This window comes from Canis lupus, chromosome 8, assembly GCF_003254725.2.
Source record: "Canis lupus dingo isolate Sandy chromosome 8, ASM325472v2, whole genome shotgun sequence".
In the NCBI taxonomy this organism is placed as follows: Eukaryota; Metazoa; Chordata; class Mammalia; order Carnivora; family Canidae; genus Canis; species Canis lupus.
Genome location: NC_064250.1, coordinates 68,162,767 through 68,178,055, shown reverse-complemented (window position 1 = coordinate 68,178,055; position 15,289 = coordinate 68,162,767). Strand labels below are relative to the sequence as shown.

The 15,289-nt window shown below is 54.4% G+C and overlaps 1 protein-coding gene and 1 long non-coding RNA gene across 3 annotated transcripts in view; both read right to left on the bottom strand.

Moving 5' to 3' along the window:
• HHIPL1 (HHIP like 1) overlaps positions 1–3,554 on the bottom strand; it is a 43,572-nt gene extending 40,018 nt beyond the window's left edge. The window contains exons 1-2 of one of the 2 annotated variants that reach the window (XM_049113466.1): positions 3,204–3,554; positions 1,299–1,531 (exon numbers count right to left, since the gene is read on the bottom strand). The gene's annotated coding sequence lies outside the window, so the exon portion shown is untranslated. Of the gene's footprint in view, positions 1–1,298; positions 1,739–3,203 lie in introns of those variants that run through there. The other variant, XM_049113467.1, reaches the window with a different exon arrangement.
• Positions 3,555–8,080: 4,526 nt separating this feature from the next.
• On the bottom strand, positions 8,081–15,158 carry LOC112657717 (uncharacterized). The gene is made up of 3 exons (XR_003135240.3): positions 15,008–15,158; positions 13,292–13,487; positions 8,081–12,410 (listed from the first exon to the last, which is right to left on the bottom strand). It is a non-coding gene; the product is annotated as an uncharacterized LOC112657717 (long non-coding RNA).
• Between the last annotated feature and the right edge of the window lie 131 nt (positions 15,159–15,289).

Genomic DNA, 15,289 nt, shown 5'->3' with positions numbered 1-15,289 from the left:
GTGGAGAGAACCCCATGCCGGGGCCTCTGATCTTCAGCATCGTCCTAGGACAGGATGCTGCCAAATTCCAGGCACGGGTTACTTACTCAGCCCCGATGATGCAGTCACCCAGATTTGCCTGCCTGGGGCACTGCCCTCGATAATAATACTAATTATGACTACTATTAACATTCTATTGTGATGATGGCAGTAACCACGGAGGCAGTTTGGCGTCGTGGTCGGGAGACCAGACTTTGTGTCAGGCAGACCTGGCACACCTTTGGCTGCAGGATCATAGGCTAGTGATTGGACCTCCCTGTGCCTCAGTTTCTTCCTCTGCAAAGTGGGATGAAGTTGCCAAGAGGCGTCAGTTTCTGCTGGGCTTCCCCGGGGGTCCTGGCCAGCCTGTCGAGGACAGGGCCTGAGCTGCTGACACAGCAAGGAAGGCCCTCTCACCACCGCCTTTGCTTTTATTATTCAAATAATTTTTTTTAATAATTTCATTTATTTGACAGAGAGAGAGAGAGAGAGGGAACAGAGGGAGCAGCAGGCAGAGGGAGAGGGAGAAGCAGGCTCCCTGCAGAGCAGAGAGCCCGATGTGGGACTCGATCCTGGGATCAAGCCAAAGGCAGAGGCTTCACCGACTGAGCCACCCAGCACCCCTACCACTTTTGCTTTTAGAGTGAGCCCACCAGCATCCCACAGAAACTGCAACTTCAGTGTTCCCACAGCCTCCTCGCCTGCCTGTCATCATCACCTGATGAGCCATTTCAGGCCCTGAGATGACAGCCCTCGTGCTGATGGCTTCCACACTTCATCCTCAAGGCCCTGCAACTCATACTAGTTCAGGACTAGTGATTTCTCCAGATTCCTCTCCTTCAAGAAGATGGGAAGTGGATGGGTGCCCATGTTAGAGATAGGGTGAACGAGGCACGCAGGAGGCCAGTGCCTTGCTTCTGGCCTTAGGGGCAAAAGGTTAGGGTTCTAGAGTAAGGATTCCGAGCTTGGCCTCCTCTATGTAGCTCCCGATTTAGGCTCCCAGAGAAAGAGAATGGGACACAGAGAGTGCTTGCACACGTGATCACGGGTGGCTATAAAGGGGCAGGTAGCTTCCAGGCGCCACCTATCCCATGAACAAGCTCCCTATCACCACCTGCTTTCTCTCCACAGATCCCAGGATGGGGACACAGGGGACAAGGAGCTGGCTCCCATTCCTGCTGCTGCCTGAGTCAGAGAAGGGGCAGGGGTATCCCTGGGTCGGGAGCTGGGGCGCTACATTCCTTAACCCCATGTGAGTTGATAAGAACATGCAGACTGACCTTTACTGGGCCCCGGCCCAGACACGGTGTCGCCAACTCTGCACACCTCCTTCTGTCTCAACAACAGCCCTGGGGCGCAGTGTAGGTGCTCTGGCTACGCCATCCACAGGTGGAGTTCTCCAGGAGGTGAGGGCTTGCCCGGGCACACAGCTGGTTGGAGGCAGCACTGCACAGGGACCCAGGGCTGGGTGCCCCCAGAGCCCTTGCACTGTCTCGGCTCAGAATGCAGGGAGCTGCATGCCAAGAAGGCGGAGGAGTGGCTGGAGGTCATGAGGTGGTGAGCCTCAACTCCGTCTCTGACAAGCACTTGGCAGCCTCCTGGCCCTTCTGAGTCCCGTTCTCCCACCTGCAAGGGTGGGTAACCCCCCTCCCCCCCCCGCCTTCACCAGGTTGCCCTGTGGACTCAACCACAATGATGTGGGAGCCCATTCCTCTTTTGTTTTTATAATGATTTTTTAAAAAGATTTATTTACTTATGATAGACATAGAGAGAGAGAGAGAGAGAGAGAGGCAGAGACACAGGAGGAGGGAGAAGCAGGCTCCATGCCAGGAGCCTGACGTGGGACTCGATCCCAGGACTCCAGGATCGTGCCCTGGACCAAAGGCAGGCGCTAAACCGCTGAGCCACCCAGGGATCCCCCCATTCCTCTTTTGACTCTTTAGTAAAGATGGACAGTAAATAGTCAAAAGTCAACAGTAAAGCAAACTGTTCCCTCTCCCAGACAAAATATTTACATTTTCATAAAAGTGCCTGTCTTAAGAAGGGGCATGAGTGCTGGTGGAATTTGGGGCAGCGTGTCTGTCTGGCTAGCCGGCGCTGGGCAAAGCTCTCCTCGCTCCTCAAGTCTACAAGATCGGCAGCCCCAGGGAGCCACGCCAGGGTCCTATGCCCTCCTCCCCCATCAAGTGTGACCATCTCATCTCAAAAGCACCACTTCCCCCAAATCACCCCAATTCTCCTGTGCTGAGCTCATTTCACAATTTTGAGCTAATGGAGAAGGATTTCTCTTCACTCATATGTTAAGGAATTGTGGCTTCTCAGAGTCAGCCTTCAGGGGAACAGGCACTCAAAGAAACGCAGTAAGGTGTTCAACACCCTGACACCCCTCTGAAGTCAGACGCACACACACATCATTAAAATGATAAAATCCAGGGCACTGGGTGGCTCAGTGGTTGAGCATCTTTTGGCTCGGGTCATGATCCTGGGGTTCTGGGGTCCTGGGATCGAGTTCAGCATCAGGCTCCCGCATGGGGAGCCTGCTTCTCCCTCTGCCTGTGTGTCTGCCTCTCTCCCTCTCTGTGCCTTTCATGAATAAGTAAATAAAATCTGTAAAAAAATAAAAAAATAAAATGATAAAAGCCAGCACTGGTGGGTCTGTAGGAAACAGCACGCTCCCAAAGAAGGATCTCTTCCTTGGATCTTTTCCCCCTGACGCTGTGGCCTATGGAACAGAGAAGTCCCTTTTCAGGCTTAGCCACGGTTCTCCCCGGGGAGGAGTGAAGCCCTCGCAGCCCCCTGTCAGAATCACCGCGCCCTCCTGGAGGGTCCCAGAGGACACGGGTCTCGGGCAGGACGCGTCTCGCTGCCTCCTCCTCCAATCCCAGCCGCTCCCTGCTGTTCATTCACCAGTGAACACCAAGGTTGTGTGCTGAGCACTTCATACCCCTGCTCTGTGGTCCTTCCCATGACCCTTCCCATGGCAAGGATCCTCGTGTGACCAGTGAAGAAACTGAGGGTCATTTACCCAAGCCAGGCTGGTCCCGACCCCAGGTCCTTTGAAGAGCACAATGCTGTCCCTAGAGGAGCCTGGCCCTGGGTGAAGATCTTGGGGAGACCCCGGGACCCCAGGCTGCAGAGAGGGGGTAGGGGGTGCGGGTGGGGCCACGGAGAAGAGCTTCACAAACCTTTGTCCTGGTGTGGGAGTCAGCCAGGTGAGGAAGAGGGACAGGATGTCCAGGACCAAGCGAGCACTGTGGGCGAAGGCAGGGACGTGTGACACATAATCGGGTGTCTGAGGACTAAGCTCTTCATGCTGTCCTTTTGGCAGAGCGGAGAATGTGGGCTGGAGATCGGGGCAGCTAGGGGGAGGTCAGCTCTCTGGACAGAACCACCCAGGGGTGAGACTTTGGAAACCAGTGCCAGCCGAGGCGAGACAGTCGCGAACGGTGGGCCACAGGTCTCTGCCTTCAGCCCTGCCTGCTTCAATCAAGCATCCGGACGGGCTCGTGGGAGGCTTGCTTGGCGGATGCGCCAGGCCACACCTCATGAAAACATGGCATTTCCAGGAGCCTCCGCAGGTGGAACAAGGGACTGAAACCAACAGAATGGAGGTGAATAGGGAAAACCAGAATAACCTGCATTTGGGAGCAAAAGGTCAATTGCACAGGTTGACGAGTTATTGGCCAAGTTTCTTCCTGTCCCCAGTTGTCTTTAAAAAGTGCATCTCCTGAGACTGAGATGTTTCTGGGCCCTGTGCACAGAAGGTCCTCTATGAGCATTCTGTGCTCAGTGGCAGGTCATGCTGTGCACCTGGTGGGCATCCCAGACTTGGGCAAGTCCTTCAGAGGAGGTGGGCAGCACCCTGGCACCAGGACGGGCCCAGCCCCACGGTGCCAGCGAGGCTCCCCTGCTCTTCACAATGGCAGGGGCTGGCCCAGCCCACATAGAAGCCCCCGGTCCACCCCAGGAAGGTAATCTAGCTGCCCTGAGACCGGACAGGGCCACGGCCAGGTGAGCAGCAGCTTGCGGGTGGGACGGCAGGGGAGGGCAGCCGCTGTGGCCTGTGATTCAGTATGAACCATGGCTGGGCAGACTGCTCAGGAGAGACGCGGGAAGCAAGGAGGCCTGGCACACAGCAGGCGCTCAATAAATAGTTGATGATTCATGAAGCCTCCTATCTTTAGATCTCCAGGCCTTTTTAGCTTCTGCGCCTGTTTGCTCAGCTGTAAAGTGGGCATAAGTATTCCCCAAATGGTGGCATAGGGTGGGGGCACTCAGCCCCGCCAGCAAGCGACTCCCTCTATACCTCTGAGACATGTCCACACTGCCTTAGCTGTCTTACCACCAGGGACAGAGAGCTCACTACCTTGAGTCTGAAACACAGCAGACACTGGTCCTGTCCTCAGAGCATTCACAGTCTCAGGGGGAAGCACACGGGGGCCAGGTTCCATGGGACTCCTTGGACACCAGCAGCCTGACCTCACAGAGCTGACTCCCTGGTCCTGTTGGAGGGTGTTCCCAGTACAAGGGCCAGTCTTCCATAGATGGGCCCTGGAGGAGGGACCCCCACCCCAGGCCCAGCCCAGAGGCTTGGCTCACTGGTTTTCTGAACGGAAGGGTGACCGTCGGTGCTCAGGCAATGGCCCAGAGCCTGCAAGTGCTGGAACCCCCGCCCTCCTGCAGGGAGCTGGAAGGCCCGTGCCCCCCAGTGTGACTGTGCCACAGCTCACCTCACCTCACCTTCACTTGGCGCTCTCTCAGGAGAGAGGGGACTCTGGGGACCCCTCTCCCCAGTGGTGACCATCTGAAGGTGTGTTTCAGAACAGCAGTCAGGGGCTGCCTTGGGAAGGAGCTGGAGCCCTGCCCCCAGACGGAGGCTGCGCTAGCCTGGAAGGGGAGGTGATGGAGGCCAGGTCCCTGCAGGGGCCTCTTCAACCCTCTGCCAGGATGGGACAGGGCGCCTCCTCCTCTGGGAACAGCAGGCTATTCCTGTCAGGCAGGTCAGAGGGGCCAGGGGCCAGAAGCCGTTTGTTGTCGGAAAGCACTAAACATGATCTGCCCCCCACCCTAGTTTCCAGACCTCCTTTCCGGCCTTTCCCAAAACTGCTGAGACAGACTCACTTCCCCAGGGAGTGAGGCACCCTTTCCTCCCTCCCTGTGACCTCCACGGGGAGGACCCATCTGGCCGGAGGAGCAGCCTGGGCGGGCCCCACGCAGATGGCACCGAGTCACCTGGGCCCTCGTGGCTCTGACACCCGTGAGCACGCTCAGGGCGGTTATTAGCTCGTACAGGAAAGGGTCAGATGGATCATTTTCATCTGCAAATGCCAGGTGGGACTCGCAGGCTGCCCCTTCTCGAAACCAATGAAAGGCCGGATCCTCATCCCGGGGCCAGGCTAGGTTAGGTTTGGGGATTAGGAGTGGGAAACAGCTATGCTTCCACTCAGGAATCCCACTTCTGGGAACTTATCCCAAGGAAACAATCCAACAGGAAAACCACGCTGTGCACAAACATGTCCCGCACTGGAGTTATTTATAATGGTACAGCCCCGGAAATAACCCCCGTGTCCAGCAGCGGGGGAGCGCCAGGCACCTCTGCTAGTTAAATATCGCACGGTTAGGAGATGAGGCGAACGGGGTGGGGACGGGGGTGGGGTGAGGTGGGAAGCCTGCAGGTCCTGGGTCAGTCCCCCTGTGATTCCTGAAGCCCCACCCCCACCCCCACCCCGGCACCCTTAAAGAGACTAATTCCAGGATTTACCCAGAGGTGGTGGATCAGAATCTCCAGGAAAGGAATCTCACACCAGGTAGGTGTGACAACCCCTGCTCCCGGGTAAGATCGCTATCAGTGAGGCCTTCGTTTTCACCTTGTTAAGTCTTGGATGTTGCATCTGCAAAATGTGCCGAGCTCCACGGCCTGCCCCTGGGGTGGTGACAGGGTTAGTGATGGCCCCAGTGGGGCCGGGGTCTGGGAGCTGCCGCCACCACTTACACAGCCTGTGTCTCCCACTCTCCTCCCTTTCCTGGGACCACACCTCCCCCTCTCCCTGTCCTATGACCGCCAAGGAATTTACACCTGCACCCTCCTCCCAGGCCACACAGGCTGGTTTGAGGACATCCAGTGCCCCCGAGCTGTGGGAATGTTTCTGTAGTGTCTCCAGCACGTTCCCCCTGGCTGAGAGCCCCTGGACCAGGAGGGCCGACTCCGTCTCTGAAATTCCTTGTGTACTGCCTCTCCCTGGTTCTTGGGTAGGTTCTCCACCTGCCTTCACAGGAGGGTGCACCTGCCATGGGAGAGACCCACCATGGACCCCCATATACATGCCTGAACCTCAGCTTCTGTTGATCAGATGGGCATGATGACTCCTGCCTGCCTAGCAGGCTTGCCAGGAGGACAGGAGGAGAGAACGGGCCAGAGAGTGGTTTGTGAGCTGGGCAGGCCCGGGGTCACCTGGGGCTGGGCTGGGGCCCTCCGGCAGGCGAGGCCCTGTGGCCTGGGGGCTGCTGAGGAGGGTCAGTTCTGGGGGCTTCCATCAGGGAGCACTCCTGCCGCTCGCTCCCCCTCTCTTGTTTCACATGCCACTGCCCCACGGTATGTTTTTATGATTATTTAGGTAAATTATGTTTATACTGTAAACAAAATAATGCATGCACTTAGGTTAAAAAATAAATCAAATAACACAAAAATGTTCAGAAGGAAATGAAACGTCTCCCTAGCCTTTCTCTCTCTCTCTCTCTTTTTAAAATTTCCTTAAAAAAAAAGGGGGGGGGATTCATTTGAGAGAGAGAGAGAGTGAGCAGGGACAGGGGTGGAGGGAGAGGAAGAAAGAGAAGTCTAAGAAAGCTCCACCCCTAGCACAGAGCCTGACCCGGCATGGGGTGTGGGTTGGAGACTCAATCCCACAACCCTGAGATCAGACCTGAGCTGTAACCAAGAGTCCAACACTCAACTGGCACCCGGGTGTCCCCCGCATCTTCTTTCTTTCTCCTGGGAACAACAATTTCCACATGCACTTGTTCCTTCTGGGTTTGGCCTCCACATTTCTCAATAAGATGCTTCCGTGGCTGCTCTTGATTTTTCAATTCTAGACACTTCTGATGCCTTCTGGTCAGGACGCATGAGGCTTAGCTCTCTTCAGCCTCATCCTCCTCCCCTCCCTTGCATCCCCTGGAGGGCTCTATCCACTTCTTCCTTAACCACGGTCAAGGGTTTTATTGGGATTATGTAAATGTTACTCTGGGAAAGTCAGCCAAGTGGTCAATGACAGTTCTTTCTTTCTTTCTTTCTTTCTTTTCTTTCTTTTTCTTTTTTTTTTTTTTTAAAGATTGTATTTGGGAGAGAGTGAGAGAGAGAGAGAAAGAAAGAGGGAAAGAACACAAGCAGGGGGAGTGGCAGGCAGAGAGGGAGAAGCAGACTCCCCACCGAGCAAGGAGCCCAGAGTCATGATGCTGGGCTTGATCCCAGGACCTGTGGATCATGACCCAAGCCAAAGGCAGCTGCTCAACCGATTGAACCACCCAGGCGCCCGACAGTTCCTTTTCTTATGGTTTTGTTGGTTTGTGCCCTAGAGTTAATGTATTAAAAAAAAAAAAACTTGCAAGATATTTAAATGTGTCTTCTTAATTTTTCTAGCTGATCCACCCTGCTCCTAGAGACAGTGGTGTCAAATGCTTAGGCATGTGGCTATCTTATCTAGACTTCGCCAGGGGCTCTTCCAGGCAGAGTGCTCCTTTCTCTGCTCTGGGACCTCTGAGAGTGGGGGGCTGGCCTTGGGCAGGATCCTCCCTCCTGGAGAAGCTAAGATAGTTTCCAGGGTCTGTTCTCAGGGCCTAGGAGGGCACGTGCTCCAAAAGCTTCCTGGAAAGGGCACAGCAGTTAATTTTTTTTCTTTTTTTTGCGACCTTGCATTTCTGAAAAAGTTTATATTCCAGTCTCATACTTGGCTGATTCTCTCCATGGGCATAAAATCCAGGCAGGAAATCCTTTTCCCTCAGACTTTTAAGGCAACTGATTGCTCTGGGGCTTTCTAGTTTTCAGGGTTTCTAATGAGAAGTCCAAAGCTGGGCTCTTTAAATATTTTATTAATTTAAAAACATATGCACAGAGTTTCAAAAATCAAATAAAATTATAAGGCTTTAAAGGAAAAAAAACCCAAATAACCTAGTCTCCTGCCTCATGTTTCTACCCCTGATTTGTGCTTTCCAGAGCCAGCTAGGTTCTTCTGTGACTTATCTGCATATTTGCTAACAACACACACTGTTCTTCAATGGCTCTCTAGTAGAGGTGTTATCACGGCCTTTCTTTTAGGGACCAGGAAGGTTTAGTCAATGTGTGCACTTGCCGTTCCCTTCCCTGTCTTCCCAGGATGGCTATATCACAGTTTTTGGTTAATCAATATTAACTAGGGGGATCCCTGGGTGGCTCAGCGGTTTAGCACCTGCCTTTGGCCAAGGGTGCGATCCTGGGGTCCCGGGATCGAGTCCCACATCGGGCTCCCGGCATGGAGCCTGCTTCTCCCTCCTCCTGTGTTTCTCTCTCTCTCTCCCTCCCTATGTCTATCATAAATAAATAAATAAATAAATAAATAAATAAATAAATAATAAATAATAAATAAAATCTTTTAAAAAATCAATATTAACTATATAATATACTACGTGTATAAACATTATGGCCAATGGAACCACCATATGTCCTATGACTGCGTTTCCTTGCTTGCAGGACTTTTGGGTTTCCCTGGGGATTCATAATTGCCTCCTCGTTTGACTTGCTTGGTTTTCTTTTGTGCTTATCACTAATACAACCACCAAACTCTGACTGAGCTCTATTATTCCTCATAGGACAACCAAGCCTCTGGCGGGGGATCCATGATTTCTGTTCCCTTGCTTGACCTGACCACCTCCTCCTGGAGTCCTCCCCCTGTCCCACTCTGCACTGATTGCTCCTGGCTCCCATGCCCTCACCCTCCAGCTTTTGCACCATCGCTTTGGGATTCCTCGTTTCCTGAATTTCATGTCTTCACATTTTCTTATTTCTTGGTTTCATTCCTAATTTTAGAGAAAGGTTGTCTGGGAAATTTGGCCTTTTCTTTTCTTTCTTTCTTTTTTTTCCTTTTCTTTTTAAATATGAAAATGTCTTACCCTACCCTTACACTTGATGGCTTAGGTACGGAAGTATTTTCCTTCAGAACCTTGAAGGATCGATCACACCATGGTATTCCAGCTCCTGGAGCTGCCTTGAGAATGTCAATGCTATGATTTCTGATCTTTTGTATGTGGCCTCCTCTCTCTGGGTCTCTCTGGATGCTTTTAGGATCTCCTCAATCTTTGTGTTCTAAGATTTTAAAAAATATATTTTATTTATTTATTCATGAGAGACACACAGAGAGAAGCAGAGACATAGGCAGAGGGAGAAGCAGGCTCCCCACTGGGAGCCTGATGTGAGACTCAATCCCAGGATCCCTGGATCACATCCCTGAGCCAAAGGCAGATGCTCAACCACTGAGCCACCCAGGCTTTCTTGTGTTCTGAAATTTTATAAGGATTGCCCAGTATGGACCTTTTTTTTTTCCCCCAATGCTCTGCTGGCTGGATGGTGAGTTAGCACTTCCTCTTTGGAAAGCCATTTGGAGGGACGCCAGGGTGGTTCGGGGGTTGAATGACTGACTGCCTTTGGCTTAGGGCATGATCCTAGAGTTCCAGGATCGAGTCCCACATTGGGCTCCCCGCATGGAGCCTGCTTCTCTCTCTGCTGATGTCTCTGCCTCTCTCTTTCTGTCTCTCATGAATAAATAAATAAAATCTTAAAAAAAAAAAAAAAAGGAAAGTAAGCTGTTTGGCATCATCCAGTCAAACGGAAGCCATGTGTGCTGTAGGACCAGCCATTCTGTGTTTTGGTATAGACCCAAAGTTCAAGCTCGTGTGTATCAGGACACACGTACCGGATTGTCTACGGCAGGGTTGCTGGTTATAGGAAAAAAAAAAAAAGAAACAAATGTGCTTCAAGAGAAAAGTAAAAGTGACATATTCATGCAACGGATATTAGAAGAGATCCTCAACTGGGGGTGATTTTGCCCCTAGGAGCCATTTGGCAAGGTCTGGAGATACTTCTGGCTTTCACAGCTAGGGGTGGGGGTGCTACTTCCATCCAATGGATAGAGGCCAGGGATGCTGGTAAACGTCTTACGATGCACAAGACAGCATTTCTCTGCCCCCACAACAAAGACATAAGGTCCAAGAAGTCAACGTTGCAGGTGGGTGAGAAAGCTTGCTACCCAGCCAAGCAAGTGAGCCAACTACAGCTTCCGTGTATCAGGGAAGTAACGAGGGAGAAGCATATTGCCAAAGAACACAGGAAGCATGATACAGTTTAAATCACGTTCAAAGGCATGAATATCAAGCAGTCTATTATAAGGGGAAAATACAGTACGCTGATGGCTTGGGAGTAATTAATGCAACATTTGGAATCGTGGGGTCAGGTGGGCTGGGGCATGTGACCAGGAGGGGCCCCCGGGAGGCCTTCAAAAGTGGCAGTGACTTCCTAGGCTGGGCAGAGGCTGCCAGGCTCCTGCTGTGTCCCTGTTGGTTGTAATATAAAACAGTTCCTTTTTTTAACCTTTCTCTTTTGAGAATTTATTTTTTTAATTTTTAATTTTTTAAAAGATTTTATTATTTATTTTTAAAGATTTTATTTATTTATTCACAGAGAGAGAGAGAGAGAGACACAGGTAGAGGGAGAAGCAGGCTCCATGCAGGGAGCCCGACATGGGACTCGATCCCAGGTTTCCAGGATCAGGCCCTGGGCTGGAGGCAGTGCTAAACTGCTGAGCCACCTGGGCTGCCGTAACGAGTTTATTTTTAAGTAATCTTTACACCTAGTGTGGGGCTCCAATTCACAACCCCCAAGATCAAGAGTCACACCGACTGAGCCAGTGAGGTGCCCCTATAATAGTTCCTAATAATAGTGTTTTTAGGAGCACCTGGGTAGCTCAGTAGGTTAAGTGTCTGCCTTCGGCTCAGGTCATGATCCCTGGGCTCCCTGCTCAGCGGGGAGTCTGCTTCTCCCTCTCCCCCCTGCTCATGCTGTCTTTCAAATAAATAAAACAAAATAATAACGCTTTTAAGTGTGAGATGTAGTCCTGCAAAGAGCTCCCCTGACTCAGTTTCCCTTGTGGTGGAGCCTCTTACCTGCCTTGCTCCTCATGGCAATGGTGCGGAGGATTGTCAGGAGCTGAAGGGGGAGGAGGGGATTTCAGTGGCTCTAGCTGGGGAGAGAGGGGTTCCGCGGATACCTCCCAATCGGTCCCTAATCAGACCTTCCACCCTGGGGACCAGTGGGGATCAATCTGCCCTGGCCTCTGGTTGCCTGGTTTTGCAGCCTCCCAGCTGCAGCTGGCCCTCTCCGATCTGTGCCTCCCTGCACACCTGTCACACGCTCTCTATCAAACAGAAGATTGGCCAGGTCTCCACTCTAGGCCTTCTGTACCTCCCACGGCCCACAGGTGAATCTGTGCAATGGGTACCAGGTCCTTATCAGAAGACTGTGCTGGTTCAGAGGATGGGAAGAATGTGCAGGGAGGGGAGGCATAGCTTCCCTTTCCAGGGCTTTGCAAGAGCTCTGCTAGGTGCTTGACACTGGCTTCCCCTGTGGGGAAGGGCGTGGATGAGAAAACTGTGGCTCAGAGGGGGTCGAGGAGTGGTCTGAGGTCACCGGGACATGTGTAGTTCCCTCCACTTGGACATTGCCAGCGCTCTTCTCCCACCTCCAAAATCTGACAAACTCCTACTCACTCTTCAGGATTCAATCCAGGAGGGGCACCTGGGTGGCTCAGTCAGTAAAGCATTTGACTCTTGGTCTCAGGGTTGTGAGTTTGAGCCCCATGTTGGCAGTAGAGACTACTTAGAGTCAAAAAGGATGCTCCCTTGATGATATGTTCTACTCACCTTTTTTGGGGTACTCACCACAATGCATCTACGTGGATTTTATAAATACGCCCATGCATAAGATTACACATATATATACTCTTATGTATACACACTTACCTACCTAATTAAATGTTTGTGTGTTCAGTAAACCAATGAACGAAAGTGACCTTGGTCAAGTCTTTTCCCCTCTGGGGCTCAACTGCCTCATCTTCAAAATGAGAGGCTCAGATTCAATGGATCATGTGCTGAAGGGTCATGTATTCACTCAGCAAACATCACCTGGTGTCTGCTCTGGGTCCTGTGCTCCTTCCCAGCAGGGGGACAGGCTGCTTACCTCCAGTGTGGTCTCATTATCAGTTCCCAAGTTCTGTGTTTTAACACGGTCTATTATGTGTATACTGGCTCTCACTCCACCTGGCTCTCAAAAACATCTGTGTGGCTTTAAATGGACACACACTGGGAGGGAGATTCTGAAGAAAGAAAAAATTGGAGAGTGGGCAGTGCATCTTTATTATTTAAAAGACCCCCAACTACTTTTACTGGGCATCTAGAGAATTACTGGGTTAGAGAACCTTGATTTGGTTTTCCTGGTTTAAAAATTTTTTTTTTCTCTTTTTAAAGATTTTATTTATTTATTTGAGAGAGAGGGAGACAGAGAGAGCACACGCAAGAGGGGCGGGGAAGGAACGGGACAAGCAGACTCCCTGCTGAGCAGGAAGCCGGATATGGGGCTCGAGGATCACGATCCAAAATGAAGGCAGATGCTCAACCAACTGAGCCACCCAGGCTTTTACTATTTCCATGACAAAGCTGAGCTTGTCATGACCACGAAGCTAGAAACCAAGACACATGGCATTTATGAGCTCATGGCTTGCGGTAGGGTCTGTTGGGCTGTACTAGGGAGCTTGGCACTGTTTGCTGGACCCTGAGGGACATCGGCCCTTAGGGAGGGGGCTCTGGCTGGCCTAACCCTCTTGCTTTAAGACCCTGTCTTAGTTTGGCCCTCTCTACCTCCTGCCATCCTATTTCGTTCTGCTCCAGCCTGTGCAGCCATGGCGAGGGGGGCAGAGAGTCTCCCTCAGGCCACCTGGTGGCCTCATCTAAAGCGCCCTGTCTTTGCTGCCCCAGGGAGGAAGTTAGGAATGCTTCCTTGGGTCCTGGCTGGGGGACTCTTGGTCCTACAGTCTGTAGACGCTGCAAACAAACCCTATCTAGATGTAGGCTTCATTTTTCTCTTGGAAAGTTTGGCTGAAGCTGCCGGCCCTGGAGACTGGAGACGTGCAGGCCAGAGGAACCACCTGGGGCCATGCACCAGTGGGAAGGGCATTCCCATGAGTACAGCGTTACCCACCTCCACAACTTCTCTAGTGGGCTCATGAATCCTCTGCTCACCTCTTCTCTTCCAGGAGCTCTCTGCACGGGCTTCCTTTGGGGGATACCTCCAGGGAGCTGTTTGATCTGGCTTGGGACGGGGGAGTGGCTTGCCGCCTCCCCAAGTGTAAGCTGAAACCCTCTCCAAACCCGGATTCATTTGCACGGGGTTGGGCCTGTGGAGAGAACAGTGGCTCACCTGGGCCAAGTTCTGGGAACCCTGAGGTCCTCTAGGGCTTCACCCTCAAAAACTAAGCTTCTCCGGCTCATCCACTCCCCACCACCCCCTCCTGAACATCCACCTGGAGAGAGGGGCAGATGGGTGGGGAACGAGGTACTGAATCTAGACCTCTCTGTGCACCTACCCCACCCCTTCCCCACAAGCGGGCTACAGGGAGCCTCTTAAAAGGCAAATCAGGTCATGTTGCTCGGTGCTAACCCCCTACTGCTTTCCCAGCTGCCTTAGAATCAAGCTTGATCCGGCCGCTCTGACCTCATCCCTCACCCCTTCCCGGGCCCATCCCAGCCCCGCCGGCCTCCTTTGAATAGGCCGCTCACAGGCCAACCCTGGGGCCTCAGGACGAGCTATTTCTTCCACCTGGAGTGCCCCTCCCCCCCTCATCTTTGTCCTTTCGGCTCAGGTCTCAGAGCTTAGATGCACCTCCCCAGAGGTCCTCCTTGACCACGGGATCTAATGTAACCGATTATCACTTTCCGTGGCAGCAGCTTGTCTTAATCCCCTACACGGCACTTCTTAGAGCCTCGTGGTGCTCTGTTACCCGCCCTCTCCTCCTCCCTACGGAGTGCAACGCGGCCCCAGGGGGCAGTGACCTCCGCGGGCGCGCCCTGCCGTGCCCCCCGGCGGCCTGGAGCCGAGCTGGTGTAGAGAAGGTGCCGGGGACGCGGTCGTCCAGCCAGGGGTTGAGCGACTGCAAATGGGGACCTCAGCGGCTGCGCGGGCGCGCGCTCCAGGCCGTGGCGGCTCGCAGTCGAGCGCGCGGGTTTTATCTGGTTGCGGGGCCCGGGGGAGGGCCCCCCCCTCGGACCAGCTCGCGGCAGGCGCGCCCTAAACGCGCCTCGGGGCGGCGAGCATGGCGAGCCCGACTCACAGGCTGGGGCAACACCCCGGGTGCCCGCGAGGCTGCCGGTGGGGAGGGGCTTCTGGGGCCGGCCCGGCGCCCCCCGACCCTGGCGTCAAGGCCCCAGTGGGAAGCCCTCCTCCATCCTCTCCGGGGTCTCCGCCTCGGGAACCCCCGCCTCTGCCCCGAAGCCCGCGGGGGCGGGGGCGGGGGGGGGGCAGGCCCCCCGAGCCCTCCCCCCTGGGGCACGGGCCGGGTCCACACCGTGCTCGGACACCCTCCGGCGCGCGGAGCCGCAGCCCCTCCGCAGGCTCCGGCGGGGGACGCGCGTGGAGTCGGGGGCACGGAAGGGGACAAAGAGCCGCCCTGCCTCCGGGGAGGGCGACCCCCGAGTCCCGGTCCCATTGTTCGCCGTATCTCGGGCTACGCGGGACTCCGGAGCCCCCGGGAGGGAGCGGCCGGGCTGCCCCGGGCTCCGGGGTGTTTGTTTACCTGGGGCGGGGGAGGCGGGCGGGGGACGCGGGCCCGGGAGGGGGCTCGGCGTGCATTGCCGCGCGTCCCCTTTAAGGGAAGCCCGGCCCTACCTTTCCCACCGCCCCCCTCCCCTGCAGCCGTACCTGCATTTTAAAAGCGCCCTGTAGCCCGGGGATTGGCCGAGGCCGCGTCCTCCGGGCGCAGAAACTTGAGCCGCGGCGAGGGGTGTTGGAGGCCGGTGGCTGGGCCGTACCACCGGCCGGCGGCCCCCGCGGGCGCCCCGCCCCCCCACACACCCCCGGGGACGCCCAATCGGAGGGCCGGGGGGGCGGGCCCGCGGCTGGAGCGCGCCTCTGGCAGGGCGCCGGGCGGGCGAGCGCACCGAGCGGGGGGCGTCGGGGGCGGCCGCGCCTCTGCCCGCCCCT